This window comes from Fukomys damarensis, unplaced genomic scaffold, assembly GCF_012274545.1.
Source record: "Fukomys damarensis isolate Sample0158 unplaced genomic scaffold, DMR_v1.0_HiC HiC_scaffold_29, whole genome shotgun sequence".
Taxonomy (NCBI): domain Eukaryota; kingdom Metazoa; phylum Chordata; class Mammalia; order Rodentia; family Bathyergidae; genus Fukomys; species Fukomys damarensis.
This window is the reverse complement of record NW_022900941.1, coordinates 11,313,016-11,336,883: the sequence shown is the minus strand read 5'-3', so window position 1 is coordinate 11,336,883 and position 23,868 is coordinate 11,313,016. Positions and strand designations below refer to the sequence as shown.

The window sequence follows — 23,868 nt, the reverse complement described above, 5'->3', positions numbered from 1 at the left end:
CTTCTTTACTTGCCTACTCTGCTAATGTCTAAATTTGAATGGATTTTTCTGTTTCTTGCAATCTTAGGGAGTATGGGTTGCATGAATGAGTGAATGAATGAATGAAATAAATAGAACTGATTTTTCTACAGGTGACTTCTCCTGTGGATCCAGCTCCTGGTGTTCTTTGAATCTTCCAGAGACATTAAAGGAAAGGAAGGAATCCCCAAGTCACCCCCAATCTCTGCCCATATTTGGAAGCTTCAACTTGGCTGGATAGCCCCTTCCATTAGAGCACCTTACCAAAATTTTGGTCACCATAAAACTTTGCCTAAATCCCTCCCTTGATTGAAATGCCTTGCTAACCCCATGCCAGAGAAAATTCTTCAGGACTTAGCTCAAACATCAACTATTCCAGCAAGGTCCCTCAAGTGTCCCAGCATAGTGCCATAACACAAACTCTGAATTTTTCCTTAGAACATGTTGTTTGGGTTGACAGTGACGTTCCACAAAGCTAAGGCCATAAGTGGCTCTTTGGGTACTCCTAAGAGTCATAGGAACACAGCCACCTTAAAAGCTCCATAGTAGAATAGCACAAGCTGCCTTTTGGCAGTGGCAAAACAGGAAAGGTGAGGAGTGTTATCTTGCTGAGTTGTATGGCTGGGCTGCCCCACGAGTGGACTGTAAGGCAGTTGGCTGGCCGTGATTATATAAATGAAAGCACATGTTAGACTCCTAACAAGGGTGAGGTGAACTGGAATATGAGCTGGAAAAAAAAAAAGAATATGACAAGATACACGGCCTCATTGAGTCATTTAAAACTTGGTGCCTGAGACTGCATAAAAAGGTACATAGGCAGCTGGATGCTCAGGTCTTAAATGTTTAAATGCTAAAATTATCTGCTTTGCCAATTTCTTGAGCAACTATTATTATGGTATAGTAAATTACCCTAAAATATAGTGACTTACACAATGACGTGTATTCTGCTCACTGATCTGCAAACTGGACCTGTCTGTGTCAGCAAGGGGCAGCTAGAAGGCCACAGCTAGAGTCCACTTTTGAAATCTCTTTGAAATTTCACTTCTTCGTAGGTCTGGCCTCTGGGCAGCAGAGACTCACACTGCTGGGTGTTGGATCAGCTGAGTTCTGAAATGTTCTCAAGTCCTTGCTTGCTGCTTTGGGGGTCTCCAATAGAATGGCTCAGGACTTGAGTCAGGATAATTTAGACTTCTTACATATGGGTTCAGGGCTCCCAAAGTGCCTGTTTCAAGAATAAGTAAGCCAGAGTTCAAGGGGAGAGAGACACTGTCTCCAGTGATAAAGTAAAACTCCATATTATAAGAGGATCAAATGAGGCAGAATAATAGAGTGTGACCTTCTTCACAAAATACAATCTTCCACACCTGTACTTTTTCTGTGGCCTACCTTTTGATAACTCCTCTTTTGGTTACATCTTGTCAGCACTCTGATTACTCACTAATCTTGATCAATAGATCAAAAAATTAAAACAGGATCCATATCAAGCAAAACTGTATTCCTTTTCTTGCTACTTACATAATCTTAAATAATTAATTTGATCTTTACAGTTTACATTTCTCACCTGGACAGAAAAGGAAATGAAAGTGTCTCCTCATATCACTATTCTCAATAAATTTACCTTCCTTCTCATGCTGATCGCTGGTCCCACACAGAACAGAGGCCTTCATCCTGTTCCTGACCTTGTAGGAAGCCTATTCCCTGGCCATCCAGGCCTGAAAGAAAAATAAAACAAAATCAGACCTCCAATAAATACAAATAAGTGTATCCAATCTACCAGCACTGCTTTCAAATGATAAATTACTTAATCGTGTGCTAATGATGAACAGTCAACTTTCCTGATGCCAGACATTGGAGGCTGAGGGTGACCTCTGTGCCCTGCTGTTAATTATTTCCTTCACTAACTACAAGAGACACTTATTAAATTTAGAGACTCTGCCTGTTAGGGGGCACACACAAGTGCAGCTGATGTTTTTTTTCACTTTCTGAATTAAGGAATAAAAATGCCCGCTGAGGTAAGAAAGAACAGTCTTGCTGAGGTGAAAAAAAAAGCAGATGGAAGTAATAGTCAAGCCACTTTAATCTATGGAATAAGTCCTTCAATCTGTACTTTCCACACATGGCTGTTGCTCATATCCCCACACATACATACACAAACACACATGAACATATGTACACATATACATACATATCCGCCACACAAGCACACACTCCTTTTGCACACACAGAGCCATATACATGGCCTTCTGGACTGGAGGTGGATATTGCCTCAGTACCTTCAAGATCCTCCTCCTAAACAATCTTGGAGAAGGAACCAATGTGTGCCTCTTCTAAGATACCATTTAGAGGAAGTTGTTCTGACTGTTGCTGTGGTATTTTACACCATGCTTGGTGAATTATGAACCATTTTCAGGCCACTGCAGAGTTCACAAATCTAGGCTGATCATAACGGCCTGGGGATTTTATTAGAACACATTCTTGGATTCAACCTCAGATCTCCCAGGTCAGAATACACAAGGGCTGGAGTCCTCAGGTCTCTCTGTGTAATACGTTACTAAGCCCATTTGCATTCACTTTGTGGATAGGAGATCTGAGGAAAACATTATGCTGAAAGGGAGCAAATAGTCATGCAGCAAGAAAGACAAAGATGACAAGGATGATCTCCATTTTCTGGTTCCAGTCTAATCTGAGGCCTTTGGACATGCCTTGAAATACTCCATTATCTTTATAATAAACTTCCCCTTTGTGCCTCAGCTAGTTCAAGTGATTTGCTCTTACTGTATTCCAAAAGGAGCTCTAAGCCATACAGGCTCCCAAACATCTTAATAAATCCTTTTGCTGGTGATGGAGGCAATGCACAAGACAAAGACCCTGTCTTTTGGCTCTTCAGCAATTCTGCAGAGGCCAAGGATGGTCTGCTCTCTCTCCACATCTTGAGATGTGTCCCAGCCCCACAGAGGTTTCCCTTAGCAAGGGAGAAAGGTGGGATATTCTGCTGCCCCACCAGAATAACAGCCACCTTTCCACCTGCAGTGATGAAAACCATCATGTTCTGGAAACTTCTTTCCAAAGATGACCTCTGTTTGCCCAATCTAAAGGCAGACACAGGACCAAGGAAGCAATTTTGGAGTTTATGTGACTATGAAAGGCGAATATATTACTAAAATCCATTACTTTCCAAAGCCCTGAAAAGAAAGCTAAGAGCTAAATTCTTGGTTGATCTGTCATAAGAACATTATACTATGTAGAAGCTTTTTTGTATTGGTCTCATTTCTGGATCCATTTTATGTCCTTTACCTTGCTTTGCCTTTTTTTTTTTTTCTTTCTGGCTTCTAATATATGTTATTTTGCTGCATTTTAAGGCTCCGTAAATCCTTTCTGGAACAAGAAGCAATATAAAAAAATAAAAACAGATTTCCCCTTTGTTACCAGAAGAATTCTTCCACTCTTATGTTATACATAGGCATGTAAAATGATGGATAGTCAGAAATAAAATATTTAGGCTCAGTGTTCCATCAGCCACCACGAGGCATTTATTGTGCACTTCTTGTGTAGTAGAAACTGTAAGGACTACAAATAAGTGTCACAAAAAGCAAAATGTTCCCATCATAGTCCAGAGTCAGAGGACATGCAATATTTAGGAAAGAAAAAAATATCCAGGGATACAGGGTCATAAATAGAAGCAACCTTTGTGGACCAGGTCTGTCAGAGAAAGCCATGGGAAGGTGAGAAGACTTTAACTGGGCTTTGAGGAATACAGAAAATTCTAACATGGGAGAAAGAGAAAAGAGAAAGATACTGTAATCTAAAGCATGCAGGAAGAAAGAAATACACTGACAGGAAAAAGGCATAGCTTGGGTTCTCACAGCTGAGTGTCAGGCTTACTCAGAAGGCTTGGGCCCAACACTCAGAGTTTCCTATCAGCAGATGGATGGTGGCACCAGAGATGTATTCCCACAAGGTGCCACTAATTAAAGACCTACACTAGTCCCATAGAGCATTTTGGAAAATGTCCCCTGCTAAGCAGAGATGGAGGTTTCTGTAGTAACGGGAGGTGAAATGGAAAGGCATCTGCTTGGCCACGTGCTCTCTTGATCACCCAGAGCTGACCTCTTATGCCCTTGTCAACATCCTTCATTAGGCACAGAGCCTCCCCTCCCATGCACTTCTCTCTGCCCTAGACGAAATTGTTTACAACTTGCAGCAATGAGAACAAATGTAAATATGCTGACTCTCTCTTTCCCGGACTTGGCTCCTTGTGCAAAGTTCTACCAACCACCCCAAGCCCAACCCAGAAAACTTCCTTAGATGGTTTTCTTCAGGACTTTCCCTGTCCTCTGTGTTCTGCAGCAAGCCTGTCATCCTCATCCAGCACACACTCAACTCTCATGTCTTGGTGCCTCCTCTGGTTGTGGCTTTTGCATACAACTCTCTGAGATGTGCAACAATGGGCTATAGGGTGAGGCCTCAAGAGTCGCTTCATGAAGGATCATTCTGACCTGGCTATATCCCCCCATCAAGGACCACTTACAAATTGAGTGATTTTTAGAAAATTACTTGATAGTACAACCTCAGCTTCCCTATCTTGGAAACAAAATAATATCTTGATATGAAAATCTGAGACAAATAATGGGACCTGATATAACACTGAATCAGTGAGTGAAAGTAATTTTTGAGATAATTTTACTGTTCAGGGAAACATCTTTATTATACAACAAATATTTCTTAACTTCCTTCTCTGTGCAGGTGTTTAATATATACTTTACATGGCAAATTTAGATAGATGCAAACAACTATCATTCAAGACATTATGAAGGGAGTGACATACGACAGAAAGACAATTATCCACAAAGTTCAAAGGACTTTTAGGCTGAGGCTCTCATGGAAAATTTTGGAAAAGAAATGTGAACTTGAAAGGCGTTTGAGAAGACTGGGTAGACAACAACTGGTAGTCACTCCAATCGGTGGAAATGACAGGAGCAGCGACCATAAGGGGTGACTGTAAAATACTGTCTGGCAGTGTGAGCAACTGCCGTGACTTCTGAGGTCACATAGAAAACACAGAGACAAAGGCCAAGGATGGTCTGATCCAAGAGAAATGCCACTGTGTTTGGCATTCTTCAACACACACACACACACACACACACACACACACTGACTAAAGAATTGGGGCTCGGTAAATACTAGCTGAAGAAAACAAGTGGTTTGAACTCCTTTTTATGAAAGTCCTGGAGTCAAGAAACTAGGCTCAATATTAGCAATTAATTGATCAGGGACGGTAATATGGCACTGCACATGGAAGATGTACTATAGGTGGTACAACTGAACAAACAGGTCAATAAGTTCTCTAACCTACATGCAAGAACCCCAAAATACTATGTGATGGCTAAGACATTAAAAGTTCTAATTAAACTGCAAGTTTTGTAACATACTGGATTCCCTAGGAAGCAGACACTAATGTGGAGGTGGCATGGGAGAAGCTAATTAGACAGAGCTCCCAGGCTCCACATGGTGGGAGACAGCAAATGAAGCAGGACAGGGTGGAGAGAGATGATGGGCTGCCAGTCTTCCCACCAGTTTGGAGCATAATCTTTATTCTTTCAGGGTAAACTGAGCTGCGTGTCTCGGCCTTCCCTACATGTATTATATGCACAATGGTATTTGCCCTTCAATTATTGAATCTGCCTCACAAGATCAGAGGCAGGCAGTAAAGTGATACTGGCTGGGAAAACAAAGGAAGCAGGAGATAAGTAGCAAGGTCCTTTATCCAGGCCCCCCTGGTACAGGTAGAATAGGAGACCCTAGGCTACAAGGAGGAAAACTGAGATAAATATATTCTATCAAAGGATCAGACACAAAAAACTAAGAAAAGAAGACTATCTTATATTACCTTTACCCATATTGACAACTGAGTCAAAGAGTGTCATTATAAATAGCAATACATCATGAATGCCTAGTACCTACTGTGCACCAAGCACTGAGCTTTTCATGAACAAACTTGAAACCTCGTGGCAGTTCAGCAAGATCTGTATTATTAAAGCCATTTGAGAGAAGAGAAAACTGAGATTCAGAAGGAAGATTGCTGCCAAGTTCACGGATCTTGGGAGTGGCAAGTACCTAAATGGGTCTCTAGAACTCCAAATCCATGTTCTCACCCACAGTACTGTGTCTTTCCAAAGTACCAATATTCCAAAGGGATAATGCAGGGATTACTGCGGCATTAAGGGGAAACTCCAGTTGCCATTCCTGCTTCAGCCAAGATGGCCCCACTGTATCTATTCTATAAATGAATCCAGTTAAGATCACACGGTGGGGGAGCAGGTTTAAAGTCACTACTCTGCCTCTCCTATTAGTACGGCTGGAGTCTTTGAAGCCTCTTCCTCTTGTAAACCATGTTCTTTAGTCAAAGAATGCAATACAACATGGTGACTAAGATTTTAGCCTTCAAAGTTAGACCAAATGGGCTATAATCTCTACCCTAGGAGCTGTGCGACCTTGAGCATTATTTAAGCACACTGTGCCTTAGTTTCTACATTTGTATAAAAGAAGTCAGAACTATCTTAATAGGTCTGTAGTGTAAAATGCTTAAAACATTTATCAAATAGCAAGCACTACATAACTGTTAGGTACTATAAATCATGATCTATGATCTAGTGCTAATCTGAAAATCAGCCTCCACATTACCCTGTATCTACTAGCTTACCCAGTCCCAGAAATTATGATCCAACAAAATTCAAAAATGTTACCTTACTCTCTACCAGCTGTGACTACTGAAGATAAAGGCTCATTAGTTCTCTCCTATGTTAATTCTATCCTTCATTTAGCAAAGAATTTTTAGCCTTCTACCCCCCAGGAAAAGTTGCAAGTATTAGAGATATAGGAATTATGAAAAAGTCCCTAATCTCATAGAATTTATACTCAACTGGAGGAGTTGGACAATAAAAAAATAGAAAGCAAGTGTGTATAAGTGATTAGCAAAGAAAAAAGATAAAGTGTACAAGTGGATAGAAAGGCATGGGGGTTGGTGTCACATAGGGGTCGTCTTCCTTGTCTCATTGCTGGGACAGAGAAGGTAACAGGACCTTCTCACCTCTAAAAGTCAAGGAAAGGAGTAGAAGTAGAGTTTATGTATGAGACGGAGAAGGAAGAAGCCAAGAGACGAGGTGGAGATTAAGATCAAAAGGGAAGAAAGTGCTTAAGAAGGAAGTTGTGAAATACTGTTTCAAAGCTATGACAGACTGGATAGAAAGAAAACTGATGATTAGTGAGAATGTATGGGCACTGGTGAACTTGGCAAGAGCACTTTAGTACAGGTAAGGGACAAAACCCTGCTGTGACTTACTCTGGAAAAGGAGGAGCTGAAAGTGTTAACTATGCAACTAAGTTTGAGACGCTCTGTTGTAAAGCAAAACAGTGTGGAAGCTTACAGAGATTGGTAACAATACAGAGTGTTAGTGAAGATATATTAAAGCATGTTGTAGGCTCATGGGAATGACCTAGGAGATGAAAAAAGATAAATAAAGAATAAATCAGGAAATGGGATGATGTCTGGAGAAATGGCCTTTGTGTAAAGGAGAATGCATGAGATCCAGAGCATCAGGAGGAACCAGGACGATTCATTTGTATAAGGAGTTCTCTCATCTAACAAGGAAACTTCCAGGCCCAAGCATTAAGGGAGTTTTAAATCACACAGCTGGTTGATGGCTGCTCTTGATTCCCCATAAAATCATACCACCACATTTCAACCCTTCAAAAACTCTGTTACTCTTTCTACAACCTGTTGGATTGTACCTTACAAATTCGGGGTAGTTTTTCTTTTGTTTTTCTTTGTTTTTAATGATCATGAGTTTCTCTTAGATTCTGGCCATCTGCCAGGCACTAACGTAATGAGAAGTTTGGAATCATGCCATGATTTTCCACTTACACATATTTTTAAATCCCCCACTAACCATTTGAGAGGAAGAAGTGCATAAGTACATAAAACAAAATCCGTTGGGCCCACATGGCGTTTCTTCATAATGGAGCCCAATAACCCCTGACTTCAGGCTGCAGAGCCCAACTCAGTGTCCTGCCTACCACAATGTTTGTAGAAATCTATTGAATAAATGAGTGATGCATTTGTAGTAGAAATTATTCAAGCTTCTGTAACTGAGCCAATTTTTTCTGAATCCTGAGTCATTTCAGTGTTTCTGCTGTGAAATCAGCATACCTAAAGGCTAATTCCTTTCAGATTTGTTTGTGAACTAACTGAAAAATAGTTTGCATTCATCTATGAATGCACAGTAATTTCAAATTACTTCAACCCATTTATTTGTACCCAGCTCTACCAACTGGGGTTAACTGCTATTTTACCCCCAGAAAATAGCCTATTTACCCATAGGATAGTTAAACCAAAGTATCATAAAGACCAAGAGTCAGAAATCCATCATAAGCAAATTCCACATGGCATCTGGGGAACTTTTGCTTGGCGTGAAACACAGCAGTGAGATGAGAAACTGGGGCGCCTTCCAATATATGTCCCACTCACAGGTTCTTGAACCACACATGACTTCAGGCCCACACTAATCTCTCCTACTGTTTTCATTGACTATGAAGATGTGTGACTTTTCCACCAGCCTTCTGCTCATGGAGGTAGCCCTTTTCCATCAGGAGTCCAGGGAGCAAGTGATCTTTTACCCACATACAGTGATGAGCTGATGCCCTGGGCAAAGGAGACACTTGCCTCTGTTGCTGAAAGAAGGTATGAAAGAAAATTCACCACAACATTGGCTTTCAAGTTTAACCACAGTGAAAACATTGCAACTATATAATGTGTTTAATAAAACCATTACAGGAAGGTTAGAACAGTAATCTCCAGTCCTTGCCCTTGAAAAAGGTCATGTGATGGGACAACCAGTAAGTGTAAACAATGACATGATGTATCTGACTCAATGGTGTGTGTTGTGCACAGCTTTTGAGCCACACAAGGTCACAACCATAGCCCCACCCTTACTTGCTATGCGACCTTGATCCAGGTATGCAACCTCTCTAAGCCTCATATTCAGAAACTACCACAGAAAGAGTAGTTGCTCTCTAGATGACCTAGGAAGACTGAATGAGACAAATGTTCAAAAGGATGAGCCTTGTGCCTGCCCCGCTTCTGGAAGAGGGTAACCAGAGCTCCTTCTTGCATACCAAGAAGAACAGACAAGACTTGCTTGTTCTCACCAGTGCTCAGAGAATGCCTGCAACTCTCAAATTACCTGCTGTGCACACATATGCAGTCAACACTTCAAGTGAATTTACAGATAAATAGATATTTCTAGTATTTCTTACTCCTTCAATTCTTGTTCTAACATTTCAGTTTAACAGGGAAAAGTAATACTACAAGAAGTTGATTATCTTATACACAAAAACTGGTGAATATCATTTTTTATTTGCAACTGCTGAAGAGAAAAAATATCTTAGGCACATTCTTTTTTTCCCCTGACTAAGGCACTGGGTAAAATCAGTGTGGTGGATGTGAGGTATCAGTTGCCCTGGGAATAAGCACTAATTTAAAATGGAGAGAAACAGAACAGAGCCAGTGATGTGCAACACTTAAACATTTGGATCTGGTAAAAAAAAAAAAAAAAAAAAATTCAAATCTGACTGCATTGTAAACCCTTAGGGCAGGAATGATGTCTTTTTGAATCTGTACAGCCTCAAGGTTACTACTGTTGCCTCATACACATGAAATAAAGCAGTAATATTTATAGCTTCTGTATATATCTTGTCAAAACTCTCTAGTATGATCCAACCATTTGGGATTACTCCTAGCAGCTACTTAGAAACTAATTTCTGAGAAGACCACAGAAATTTTCTTGCCCCTTTCCCATCCTCTTAAGAATAATGAACTCTTTCATCATCCCGGGAGCCTTCCTAAACTGATGAGATGAGCTGCCAACACTCCCAGCCCCTTCTTTCTACCAAGGGATCTCCCTTGGTGTGGGAATCATGAGTATTGGTTGTAAGTATTGTTAACTTTAGTAACTCCATGTTTGTTAAGTTTCTCCAGTTTAGCAGGTGGTGCATTTCCTTTGTGGAATTCCTGAAAGTTGCAGTTTCTTGTCTCTGACCTTCAGATGTGTGGTTGTCTGAGTTACTACTACCCATGGTGGTTGTTTTTGTTGAGCCTGTTTGCTCTTTTCCTGTGTGAGCTTTCATTTACTATGGTAACCCCATCCCATAATAGTTTGTGGTTTTTTGCTTTAAAAGGCTCATGCTTGCCTGCAATAAACGTCACCTTGATCAGACTCTTGTCTTGGCGTCCTTCCTTTCTCTCTGCCCCATCTCCACCCCGCTGCTCTTTCAGGTTTGAGGCACTGCTAGACAGTGCTCTGTGTCGCCGGCTCGCGACAAGTGGCGCCCGAACAGGGACCTGATTGAAGCGGCGATTGGTGAGCAATCAGAGAAGCCTCCTGTCAAAAAGGGTTCGGCGGAACCAAAACAAGAGGACACCGCTGTCTGGAACACCCGGCGGAGAAAATCCTTGGAGAAGCAGGTACCAATGGGGCACATAGGATCTAAGACGAAACTCAGCATAGCAATTCAGTCTTTACTCAGTGAGAAAGGAATTAAGGCAAAGAAAAAGTTATTGTTTCAATTTCTTGATTGTGTGGATGAAACTTGTCCTTGGTTCAGTGATGTAGAGGAAATAACTGATGAAGTTTGGGATAGAGTAGGAGGAGAATTAAATGAAAAACTAAGGAGTCATAATTCTGACAGTGTACCAGCCATTACATTTTCTTTCTGGTCTTTAATAAATGAGTGCTTACAAAAAAGGGATGTACAAGGCTTAAACACCTCAAAGAGGCCAAAGAAACCTTAGAGGAATTAAGAGAAGTTAAATCACATAATTCAGAACATGAGGAGAAAGAGTCAAAATTGTATCCTGATCTAACTAAAATTCAAGAAAGCTCCTCAGAGTCTGAGGGAGAAAATAAAGATAATAATGATTTTGTAGCAGCCTTATTAACTGCTCGTCCTCCTCCCACTGCTCCTATCGAACCTGATATAGAGAATATAAGAGAAATAAAAGACCCCAACTCAGATATGATCTCAGAGGTAGAACAATTAAGGAAAAGAGTTCAATTAGCAGAGGAAAAACAAGTGCTCCTTAGAAAATTAGAGGCAATAAAGATAGATAAAAAGATTATATCAGACAGGGAAGAAAGACTCCATAAGTTCACTCCCCTCCAGATAGCGCTGAGAGAGGCCAAAAAGGAAGGAGAGGACTTAGGCAACTTCAGCTCTTATGCTTTTCCAGTTATCGAAGAATTAGATGGCCAAGGTAACAGGGTAAGAGGTCACAAACCCATTGATTTCAAGATGGTCAAAGAATTAAAAACAGCTGCAGCTCAGTATGGGACAAATGCACCATTCACTTTGGCCATTGTTGAGTCACTACAACTGTCCTTTTTGGCCCAGTGATTGGAAGATGGTCTGTAAAGCGGCCTTAAGTGGTGGTGATTTTCTTTTATGGAAATCCAATTTTTTTGATAATTGTAAGGAAACTGCTCACCATAATGCTCAGGCTAATATGGGTCAAATCAATTTTGAAATGTTAGCTGGTGAAGGAGCTTATGAGGATGTTATTCATCACATTAATTATGATCCTCCTGTTTATGCTCAGATAGCCTTGGCAGCCCTCAATGCTTGGACTGCCCTTCCCTCCAAAGTGGACCTTAGCTCTAGCCTCTCCAACATAAGGCAAGGACCTGATGAACCATTTTCAGATTTTGTACATCGATTAGTTACTGCTGCAGGGAGGATTTTTGGTAATGTAGATAATGGCCTGCCATTCGTTCAGCAGCTAGCTTTTGAAAATGCTAATAAACATTGTCAGGCTGCCATCTGACTCTATAGAAGAAAAACAGATCTCTCAGGATACATTAGGTTATGTGCAGATATAGGACCAGGATATACTCAAGGATAGGCACAAGGGATGGCTATGGCCGCTGCCGCTCAGGGGATGAGTTTAGATACATTTTATGCCAATTCATGCAACAAGAAAGAGTTCACATGTTTTGGTTGTAAGCAACCTGGACATCTGAAGAGAGATTGCCCTAATAAACCTAGTTCTGGGTCTCGACCATCAGCCCTATGCCCTAAGTGCCAGAAAGGGTACCATTGGGCATCAGAGTGTAGGTCAATTTTTGACGAGGGAAAACTCATTGATTCTTCTCAGAAAAATAATTATGAAAGAGCGCCCCCTAGTGGACAAAAAACTTCCAACGGGGCCCACCTCAGCTTATCCCGGCATTCAATTTGTCCCACAGGGGGCATCAAATCAAAATCCATTCATGATCTCTTCAGAGCAACCCCAGGCAGCGCAGGATTGGACCTCCACACCTCCACCTACATAGTGTTAACCCCTCAGATGGGAACACAAAATCTCCCCATGGGAGTATTTGGACCCCTTCCGAAAGGCAGTGTTGGAATCATCCTAGGAAGGAGTAATTGGATTTTAAAAGGGCTTCATATTCATCCAGGAGTCATAGATGCAGATTATACGGGTGAAATAAAAATATTAGCTTCATCACCTGATGGCATTACTGTTATCCCTGCTCAGGAGCGAATAGCACAGATATCGCTTTGTCCTTATATAGAACAAGGAAAGTTTTTATTTCCTCAAAATAGGCCAAAGAGAGCCTTTGGGTCTTCTGATGCATTTTGGATCACGCCTATCCAACAAGATAAACCTGAATTAACAATTTGGATTTAAAAAAACAATTCAAGGGAATTTTAGATACTGGAGCTGATGTGACTGTGATAGCTCAACAACATTGGCCCAAGAATTGGCCTGTCCAAGATACAGCCACCCATCTTAGGGGAATAGGCATGACTCAAAATCCTCAAAAGAGCGCAACGCTATTAAATTGGAATGATGAAAATGGAAATCAGGGCAGGATTCAGCCATTTATTGTGCCCCACCTACCAGTGAATCTATGGGGAAGAGATATTTTACAACAAATGGGAGCCATCATGTATAGCCCTGATGAGTTAGTCACAAAACAAATGTTAAATCAGGGGTATATTCCAGGTAAGGGATTAGGGAAATACAATCAGGGAATAGTCACACCTATGATACCCCATGCGCATCCCCAAAGAGCAGGTTTAGGTTATTCTTTTTAGGGGCCATTGATTCAGCTGTACCCCACGCAGAAAAAAATTGAATGGTTGCCTGGACCTCCTGTGTGGGTGGATCAATGGCCTCTCTCCCAAGAAAAATTACAGGCTGCTCGTAGCTTAGTACAGGAGCAACTTGAGCTTGGCCATTCAGAAGTCTCACTCTCTCCTTGGAATTCTCCAATTTTTGTAATTAAAAAGAAATCTGGAAAATGGAGACTTTTACAAGATCTAAGACAAGTTAATAAAAGAATGATAGTAATGGGTGCTCTTCAGCCAGGCCTTCCCTCCCTGGTAGCCATTGCTAAAGAATCCAAAATTATAGTAGTGGATTTAAAGGATTGTTTTTTTCTCTATTCCCTTACATCATGAGGATAAACAGTATTTTGCTTTTAGTCTCCCAGAAATCAATCAGGCTCAGCCCATGAAAAGATATCAATGGAAAGTATTACCTCAAGGAATGGTCAATAGCCCTACCTTATGTCAATATTTTGTAGCAAAAGCCCTTTCTGAGGTTCGAAAAAATTGGCCCACAGTTCAAATCCTACATTATATGGATGATCTGTTGTTAGCTTGTTTAAATGAGGGTGAATTATATTCTTGTTATGCTGATCTTGTGCTGAGTCTTAAAGCCACTAACCTTCACATAGCTCCCAATAAGGTGCAATTGAATTTTCCCTATTCTTATTTAGGATTTCAATTAAATAATAGTTATATAGCCCATAATAAGATAGTTCTAAAGACCGATCATTTAAAACCCTTAATGATTTTCAAAAATTATTAGGAGATATTAATTGGCTACGTCCTTATTTAAAATTATCTACTCATGAATTGAAACCATTGTTTGATATTTTAATAGGAGATCCTTTTCCAAATTCCCCTTGAGAGCTCACTATAGAAGCTAAGAAAGCTCTACAGACAGTTCAATTGGCAATAGAAAAACAACAAATTTCCTATATTGATTATTCTAAGCCTTTGTTCTTTGTGGTTTGTCCTTCCCAAGGAACACCAATGGGTGTGTTATGGCAAAATGCACCCATATATTGGCTCCATTTATCTGCTAACCCAGGCAAGAGTATATTGTCTTACTATGAGGCAGTTGCCAAACTTTGTATGCAGGCTAGAAAGTTTTCAAAATGTACTTTTGGCTTTGAACCTCATAAAATAATAATTCCTTATGATAAAGAACAATGCAATTAGCTCTTACAGACCAGATTTTTGGCCTTTAGCTTTTATTCAGTATTCAGGAGAGATTGACAATCATTACCCTGGTGATAAGCTTATTCAATTTGCTAAAAATCAGGCATTTATAGTCCCAAAGGTTACCAGTTCGCAACCTTTAAAGGATGCTCTTTTGATTTTCACTGATGGGTCTTCTAATGGCATGGCTGCCTTTTTCCATAACAATCAGTCCATCACATTTCAAACTAACTATGCTTCTGCACAATTGGTGGAACTCTGTGCTATGTTAGCAGTTTTTCAAAAATTTTCTGATAGTAGAATCAATATTTATACAGATAGCCAATATTTGGTACATTCAATTCCCTATTTGGAAACAGCTGGACAACTTGATAAACAATCCTCGGCTCATTCCTATTTTTAGAGATACAAAAATTGATTCAAAATTGAAAACAACTATTTTTTATTGCACATGTTTGAGCACATTCCGGACTTCCTGGTCCTCTATCTTCAGGTAATCAATTAGCCAATTTTGCCACTAAGGGTATTATAGATTACTATTCTGTCAATTTAGTCAATGACTCCATCCACCAAGCAAAAATTTTTCATCGGCTGCATCATGTTAATGCCAAAACTCTTTCAAAAATGTTTTCTGTAACCAGAGAACAGGCTAGAGAGATTGTTAAAAATTGTCATTCTTGTGCTCCATTGCTCCCTGTTCCTCATCTTGGAGTTAATCCAAGAGGCATCACCCCAAATCATATATGGCAAATGGATGTAAGCCATTTCCCAGAGTTTGGAAAATTGCAATATGTTCATGTCATTATTGATACATTTTCTGGGTTTCTTGTTGCCTCCCCAAGAGCAGGTGAAGCTAGTAAGGATATCATAAGCCATTGTCTATATGCCTTCAAAATGTTAGGAATTCCAAAACAGATCAAAACTGATAATGGACCTGGATATGTTAGTAAAGGATTCTCACAATTCTTGCATTCCTTAAACATTCAACATGTTACAGGTATACCTTATAATCATCAAGGACAAGGTATAATAGAAAGAGCACATCTTACAATCAAAACTTATCTTAAGAAAATAAAAGGGGGAATATGGTATCCCAAGAGTCCTCAAAATCTCTTGAATCATGTTTTACTCACTTTAAATTTTTTGACTCTTGATGCCTCCAGTCTGTCTGCTGCAGACAGACATTGGCATCCCACAACCAACACCAATTATGCCAAGGTTCGTTGGAAAAATGTTCTTACAGGTCAATGGAAAGGACCCGATCCTGTTATAATTAGGGGAAGAGGTTCTGTATGTGTTCTCCCTATAGATAGCCCCTATCCTGTCTGGATACCTGAACGACTGGTCAGACAAGTCGCATCTACAGAGGATTCAATGTGGGAAAGCATACAGATGACTAACCCACTTCGAGTAATCCTGAAGAAAAAACAATCAGTATGAAAACAGAAAAAGGACATTTTAAGCTGAAGTTTGTTATAGAAGTTTAATAGTAAATGAGACAGAAAAATATTAGAAAAGCTATAAGTAAGAGTTATACTTTTGCATCTTGTTAAAAACAGGTAAAGAAAGATATACAAGACCAGAAGGCCTAAGTATATAGAGGTGTGTGGAAATCATTTATTTATGTTTGCTTGTTGGTTTCAAGTTTGTTATAAAAGGTTTACATTTATAGTCAAGAAGAGTATTCATTCCTTTAACCCTAATTCTACAAGAGATCTCTGTTAATTTTGACCTGCAAAAATTTTGGCTAGTCATAACAAAAAGATTTTATAATTCAATTGGCCAAAACCATCTGAGTGCACTCGTTAAAATTGTCTTATATGTTTGTCTGTCTTAAATGTTCAAAGATGTTTGTATGTTCTTGATCAGAATGACGTCAAATACAAATAGATTGTTGATTTCTACAACCTGGCTTTATAGGATCAAATAAAAAACTTAAAAGATAATTAAATATAACCTTTAAATTTGGATACGCTCCTGTTGGTAAATAAAGAAGCAGCTGCTCAGAGAATTTATTCTGATCTTTGTTCACTAATGGGAGCCACCAAAATAATTTTCATAGCCTTATAAAAAGATATGCCTTGTTAAATATGTTGTTAAAATGACTATATTGGTTATCATCAAAGGTCTGAATTATAAATATGTTATTGTAACATGTTTCTGATGGTTATCTTCAAAATATACTATTTTCTGTTAAAAAAAAAAAAAGAAAGATCCTCTTGATACAAAGCTACATTACAGGACATAAGAATTCATTATTACTGCCACTTTTCTGGTATGCAAAATGTATTCATATTGTTTGACCATGCAGGTTTTCCAGCATATTGTTTATGATAATAACCTTTTGGTCGAGGTATTCTCCCTTCTCTTCTGCTCCACCTACTTATGATTACAGATATGTTTATAGACCTACCACTGTCCCTGAACAGCTTGATGCTGGGTTTCCACTGAGGAGACCGGATTGGGACCCCAACACTGAAGCAACAGAGAAAACTCCAGGATGTGTCTCAGTGCACAAGCAGAAATCTCATTCCTAAAAGCAAAGTTTCCCTTCTTTATCCAGAATGAGGATTTATGGGACTAGTGAACCTCCACTGTCCTTAATACTATGATTTTATGGAAAATATGTTATGTTACTATACCTCCGGAAAGGTTATTTAATGACACATCTCGAAAGTCTTGGACTGGTCATTTTGAAATTCCACAAACTTAAGCTTATCTGCAGGACTTTGGAAAACAGATTCACATTTTCCTCAAACCAACATTTGGAAACCTGATGCTGCATTGGGAGAAATACGCTTATTGTCAGATGTCAAAGTTACTAGCCTTACTTTGAATGTTTTCGGCATGGGGCCTCTAATATGTGAAATATCATAAATACTGTGTTATCTCAAATCAGGTTTATATACAGCGCAAAACATTACATGCGCTCATGGACCTTAAGGAAGGGTCCTCTGAAAATTTGGGCATTTACCTCGCTCAGATAAAAAGAGAGCTTCAATGAGGGTCCATAAAGTCAAAGATGGGTAAGAGGAAAAGGTTTGACTGATCAACCTAAGACAGGGGCTTCTGTTAAATCTTCATCATGTAATAGGCCTATGAAACAGATGACCCCAGTGACGGGTAAGACAGCCAAATGCTTTTCCCAACCTAAGACAGGCTCAGACATGCCTATAGTTTCTCTTAAGCTTCTTCTTGCTATGGAACCAGAGTTTTAAAACAAAAAGGGAGGAATTGTGGGAATCATGAGTTTTGGTTGTAAGTATTGTTAACTTTAGTAACTCCATGTTTGTTAAATTTCTCCAGTTTAGCAGGTGGTGCATTTCCTTTGTGGAATTCCTGAAAGTTGCAGTTTCTTGTCTCTGACCTTCAGATGTGTGGTTGTCTGGGTTACTACTACCCACGGTGGTTGTTTTTATTGAGCCTGTTTGCTCTTTTCCTGTGTGAACTTTCATTTACTATGGTAACCCCATCCCATAATAGTTTGTGGATTTTTGCTTTAAAAAGCTGATGCTTGCCGGCAATAAACATCGCCTTGATCAGACTCTTGTCTTGGCGTCCTTCCTTTCTCTCTGCCCCATCTCCAACCCGCTGCTCTTTCAGGTTTGAGGCACTGCTGGACAGTGCTCTGCGTCACCAGCTCGCGACACCTTGGCAGGTCTTCCAGATATGTTTCCTCAAAAAAAAAGTGTATTCATGTCCTTTTTTCCCATAAAACACAAATCCCTGAAAGTAACTTGTTATAAAGGATGGTGAATGAATTTGCAATATCTAATTATTAGTAATATTTTATCTTTAAGTAGATTGCCCAGTGGTCTAAATCTCTACTCTTGTTAGCTATCTGAGCTTGGGTAAGCCCTCTAATGTTCTGGGCCTCAGATCTTTATGAATATAACTGAAATTGTATTTTTATTTACATAATGGAGTGATTTTGAAGATAAATGAGTTAATGTATGTAAATCATTTGAAACAGCGTCTGGTACAAAATAAGCACTATAGAAATATTGGCTATTTTACATAAGCTGTAAGAGGTGGGCTAAAGTTCATCTAAGCATCTAGTATCCACTTGTAACAAAAAGGAATTTAGTTATTCATATCAGTCACAGAAGACCTCTGCACACAATCCTCCCATTGGGCAAGAGCAGTAAGTCATCCAGACAATTCCTACCTAACAAAAACTCCAATGACAGTTGTCAACACTAACAAAGAAACTATCCATTCAGAAATATACCTTACTCTGTTTTAAAGATGAACAGAAGAGCTAAGTTGTTGAGAAAAAGAACACCTGGGTACTAACTGCTAAGGTCATTTTCTTTAGGTGAAACACAGTGAGACACTAGGAAAACAGCTTCACCTACTGCACTCTCGTCATAGCCCTCCAGCCAATCATAACCACTCACTGCTCCTTAACATGCCTGGTGTTTGGTGTCTTTCACTCCTTGAGGGATCCCCAAAGTGTCCCAATCCCCCATCAGTCTTGTACTCACAGTAAGCACTACTCAAACTCATCAGATGAACTTCTCTGAAGAAGTCCTTGATCTCCAAGAAAATGTGGTAGTTCTTCATATTCTGTACAAACATACCACTTAACTTTAATTTTACTTGCTTGTCTCTTGTTCCAACTAAATACTGAGATTCTTGAAGGCAAGAATCGTTCCCGATGTTTCTCCACAACCTTGACTTCTAAAAATCATAAAGTGTAATAGATGAGCTGTCCACCCTTAAGTGATTAATTCAAATCACAGTGAAGGGAGTTTTTTTAAAAAGGAATATTAGAAGCATATCTACATACATAAATGTAGATTATCCCTTAAAACTTTCCTAAGGTTTAGCCCTATGAGATGATCTTCCCAAATAATATATAAAAGAGAGTTATTAGTTTTAGAATTTCAATTTGTTGCATTTATCTTTACTCTAACTTGGGAACATTTTCATAAAACAAGGATATCAGTTAAACATTGTTTTGATTCCTTCCTCGGTGTCCTACTTAGGGGAATTTGGCATCTGGAAGTGAATCCCTAACCCAGACAGCCTCACACATCAGAGCATCTCGCTGGCTTCAGTTGGTAGTGAGTGAAAGAAAGGAAGTATAAAAACATTAATTTCTCCAAACTGCCAATCCAAGAAAGTTGAGGTGAAATTTAAGAAATACCCTATTCCATTCTATACCTATATGTCACTTTCTTGTCCCCAAGTAATAAAATATCAGATTAGTTACTTTAATTATGCTGGGAAATCAGACTCACATACAAAAATACACACACAAAAAAATGAGATAGATGATAGATGATAGATAGAGTGATAGAAATCTACGGTGAATGTTTATGATGTCAAAATTACTACAGTAAAAGACACATTGCTCACATTCACTTCACTCATTTGTCCCATCTTCCTCACCACTATCTAAAGCAGTTCTGGAGTCCTCTTTCATGAGTGTTTTTCTGTCATAGGTACCTCAATGTCTTGAATCAACTCAAAATATTTACCTTCCATGGTCATTTTGACTTTGAGTAAAGCCAGAAGTTACATGGTGCCAGATCCAGTGAACAAGATGGATGAGGATAATTGTTCCATAAGCCTGCCTTTCTGTTAGGTGGTGCTTGGCAGCAGCATTCACTGTATTTTTGTTCACAATGTATAAAGACACTCGCAAAGGAAAACTTCCAGAACTGCTTCACAAAGAATGATGGTATACGTATGCCGAAAGCAAGGGCGAGTATTTTTAATGAGATTAATAGCAATGTCCTTTTATGATAATAATTTTTATTTAAACATTTATCATATATTTGTACACACACACGCACACACACACACATATACTCACACACCCATAAATTAAATCAAAAGTGTGGTATAAAAATCTACTGAGAAAAGCAGTCCTTTCTCAGATTCAAGGCTAGACACTGTTCCTTTCCATACAGTAGTGCATCTCAACAGTGACACCTATGGATGTGTTTGTCAGCTCAGTCAAAAAATGTGCAGCTTTTGGATTCCCAGGAAAATACTCCTATTTTATTTTCATTAATTAAAGCATTTATTTATCATTCATTTGCCTTACTTAATGTTTTATTTCTAAGACTGAAGTTTAAGGTATCTCAGCTAGTCAAAGACACATAGTGCATTTACATTTAGGTCAAGCTCATTTTCATATTTAAAACAAACATCATCAAATTAATCAATGTTTATCCATTTGTCACAAACCAAGAATGAAATGCTGGGCCAAAGGTAATCTGCCTTAAGATAAACACAGTAAAGAAAATTGAGGATGAAACAAATTAATTAGTCTAGTGACAACTGTGAGTTGTCAGTGAAAATAGAAGCCTGACAGGCACCCTCTCCAAAGCCCACACCTTGAAAAAGGATAAAGCAAGGTGAAGATTGCAATCTTAACCACTTATAGTACATCACTCAAGTCATAAAGACCTATTCAATTGAATTAAAACATAAAACTGATTAATTTGGTACTGGCCTTCTCACTAGCTTTAAAAACAAATCCTGGGGATCTTAAGTTCTCTGAATAAATATGACTCTGCTTACCCTTCCTGTTCAGAGCCCTTTAGCAACTTAGAACTGATGACCTTTACTTCCCACATGATATCCAATCCCAAGTTCAAGCAGGATCAGTTCTGTATACAAAGAGCATCTACACAAAATTGAATACCTTCACATGGCAGTTAACAGTGAATAACACAAAGCTATAGTTTCGTATCATTTTTTTCAAATTGAATTAACTGAAATAAGCTTTTGTCTTCAAAAATATATTTAAAACTTCATTTGAAGGTAACCACAATCAAAGGTACCAAAGAAAACTACTCATACCAAGAGTTAAGAAATACAGTAGACTCTCGAGTTACAACCAGCCTGGGATAAGAACAGTTGGGGTTTTAACCAGAATTGTAGTTTTAACTTATGACCAGAGTCTTGAGTTATGACCCAAAGGCCAGCTGCTTGTGCTTCTAAATAGTCTCAGATGCAGATTTAACTCTTAAAGAGTTCTAGAAGGAACATTACAGCATCCTTTCCTGTGTGGGGTTAACTGAGAAATCCTGGACCAAGGTCTCTTTAAGGACACTAAGATCTGCCTTTACACAGAAGAGAGACTTTGAAGTCCGTATAGGAGCCTGAGCTTTTAATTGTTACAACCAGTCCTCAGGAATGCATTGAGTTCGTACATCAAGGGTCCACCGTAGAGAGGAGTTCATATTCTAGAATAGATTGCCTGCTAGTAGGCTGGTGCATACACATGCGAAAATATTAACATCTAAAAATGATGAAATAAACACACTGAAAATTAGTCAATGTAGTTTCTGCCAGGAAAATGAACACTAAGCATAACAAGAACAACATGAGGTAGTGAAAATAAAAATTAACTAAAAATCTGAACATTTGAGCTGTGGACCTATTATTGGGTTGGAAGTCTTGTCTAGTTTCTTGTTGTCCTAACTCAAGAATCGAGCCAGACACCTAAGAGTTGCAGCCAAATCAACAATTTATTTGAAAGACAAATGACAAGATGCCCTCCACAGAGTGAGAATGGGGTGAGAAGAGCTTAAGGCACAAGGGCTTGACATTTCTGGTTACTTAAGTCACAAATAATGAAATTGAGGAAATAGGCTCATAACATGATTTCTTTAATGGTGGGTTGTAGGAAATGATGAAAATGGTGGTGATGATGATTATAAATTCAGCCTGCATAGACCACTAGTCCTATAGAGTCCAGAGAGGTCAACTGTGTACATATGTTATGAGTCAACAAATAAAAATTCAGAGGTTCATTCAAAGATTTTTGACTTTGACAAAGCAATCCAGGTACAAACACAAAAGTTCTGGGGCAGGAGAGTTGAGGGTTTTAAGCCTTAGAGTTTGGGGCGGCATTAAGGGTTTGGTCTAAGGTATGACAACTGCCGAGGAGAAGCTTGACTTGGCCCTTCCATAAGATAATGGAGTTTCTGACTTTTTATGGCCTCTGGAGGAAATGTCATGGCATCCAAGCCCAAGGTGGGATCAAATCTGCAGTCAATAATGTGATAATTAGGTTAGGATCAGCCAAGTGTTGCAAGAACACGGCCGAGTGTTTGCCCAGGGCTCATTGCATATAGGTTAAGGTGCTCAGCTAACTTCCCCACTGTGTTTGTAATTGGGCATCCTGGTCTGGGCTGATGTGGATATAGTCCCAGAAAGGATCTTCAAGGCAGGAGATCTCCCTCTTTTCCCAGCTGTTTTTCTTCATTACCTTATGCCTCCAATCTACCCAAAAAGCAGGCCCCAAGCCAGGCCTACCCTCCCTTCTTTTGTCACCCTTTTCCTCACAGCCTTCCCTCAATGTCTATAGGAAGGTACACTTTCTTTGTATCCCCTTCACTCACTGTGTCTCCTTCTAGGGAAGCACTTACTGCACTGAATGGTGTTTAGTTGTCCATAGGTCCCCAGACACGGTTTCTATGCATCTGTTATGTATTGGATCTGAAATGCCTCAAAGGCCTAGCGGGAAGAAATTAACCCATTGGGGCTGTGCCCTTCCTCTCTTCTTGCTTCCCAGCAACCATGAGATGAGCAAGTGTCTTCCACCACAATGTTCTTTTTCACCATACTGGCCCAAAGCCAACTGACCATGGACTGAAACCATGAGCCCAAATAAACCTCACCTCCTTACAAATTGTTCATCTCAGATATTTTGTTAAAGTAGCACAAAGCTGAATGATGCACCATCTTCTTTGTATCTCATACCCAGCACTTGAGATACTTTGATAAATTATTGGACAAATGAAGTTTGGTCATTTCGTGGCAACATCATGGCCATTAATGTGTGTGTGTGTGTGTGTGTGTGTGTGTGTGTGTATTCTACATTGAAAGCACTTCAGATCTTCCAAGGAGACCCTTGAGGATGTACAAGGATAATAATATCGCAGGTCCCTTCATCTGTCCAGCTCTCCCAAACGCCAAGCTATCACCACAGCCTTTCTGAGTCTCTCTGCTGGACAGGCTTTTCCCTTAGCTTTCTTGAAACTCCAACCTCCCTATTGCCTCTATCTGGGTGTGGTAAGAACGGCCCCCGCCCTTCTCAATGAAAATCAATTTAAGTCTGCTCAGTACTAATTTCAAAGTTGTACTGATTACATAGATCGGTACAACAAATATCTAGGCTTGGTAACGTCCTGGGAGTAAAGAATCCCTCCTTCTCAGAAGCAGGCTTGAGGGAAGGCTATAAATACTTAAACATTAATATTGTTATTCTTGTCACATTAAAAAAGTGAATTAATGACTTCCTGGCTCCTCTCTGGGGATGACCCCAGCGCCTCCACTGCATGATCCTTTCATCTTATTACCATTTCCTCCCTGAAGTCTTTCCTCCTTAGAGTCAGGAACTGTCATCTGTAAGTAATGGACCATGTACACAGATCCTGTTGCTGCAGTGAACACGGATGGGGGATGATTCCCACCCCTCCCCCGAGCCTCCACAGGGTGCTCAAAGCTTGTGTGTCTTCCCCAAGCAATTTTCATCAA

The 23,868-nt window shown here is 39.6% G+C and overlaps 1 long non-coding RNA gene and 1 other non-coding gene across 2 annotated transcripts in view; one reads left to right on the top strand and one right to left on the bottom strand.

Annotated features, from left to right (window-relative positions):
- Positions 1–23,868, bottom strand: part of LOC117283689 — a 336,703-nt gene that overhangs the window by 290,617 nt on the left and 22,218 nt on the right. The window contains exon 4 of the long non-coding RNA XR_004514729.1: positions 1,637–1,730. This is a non-coding gene — a long non-coding RNA (uncharacterized LOC117283689). The remainder of the gene's footprint in view (positions 1–1,636; positions 1,731–23,868) is intronic.
- On the top strand, positions 679–746 carry LOC117283718. The gene has a single exon (XR_004514749.1). It is a non-coding gene; the product is annotated as a small nucleolar RNA SNORD104 (small nucleolar RNA).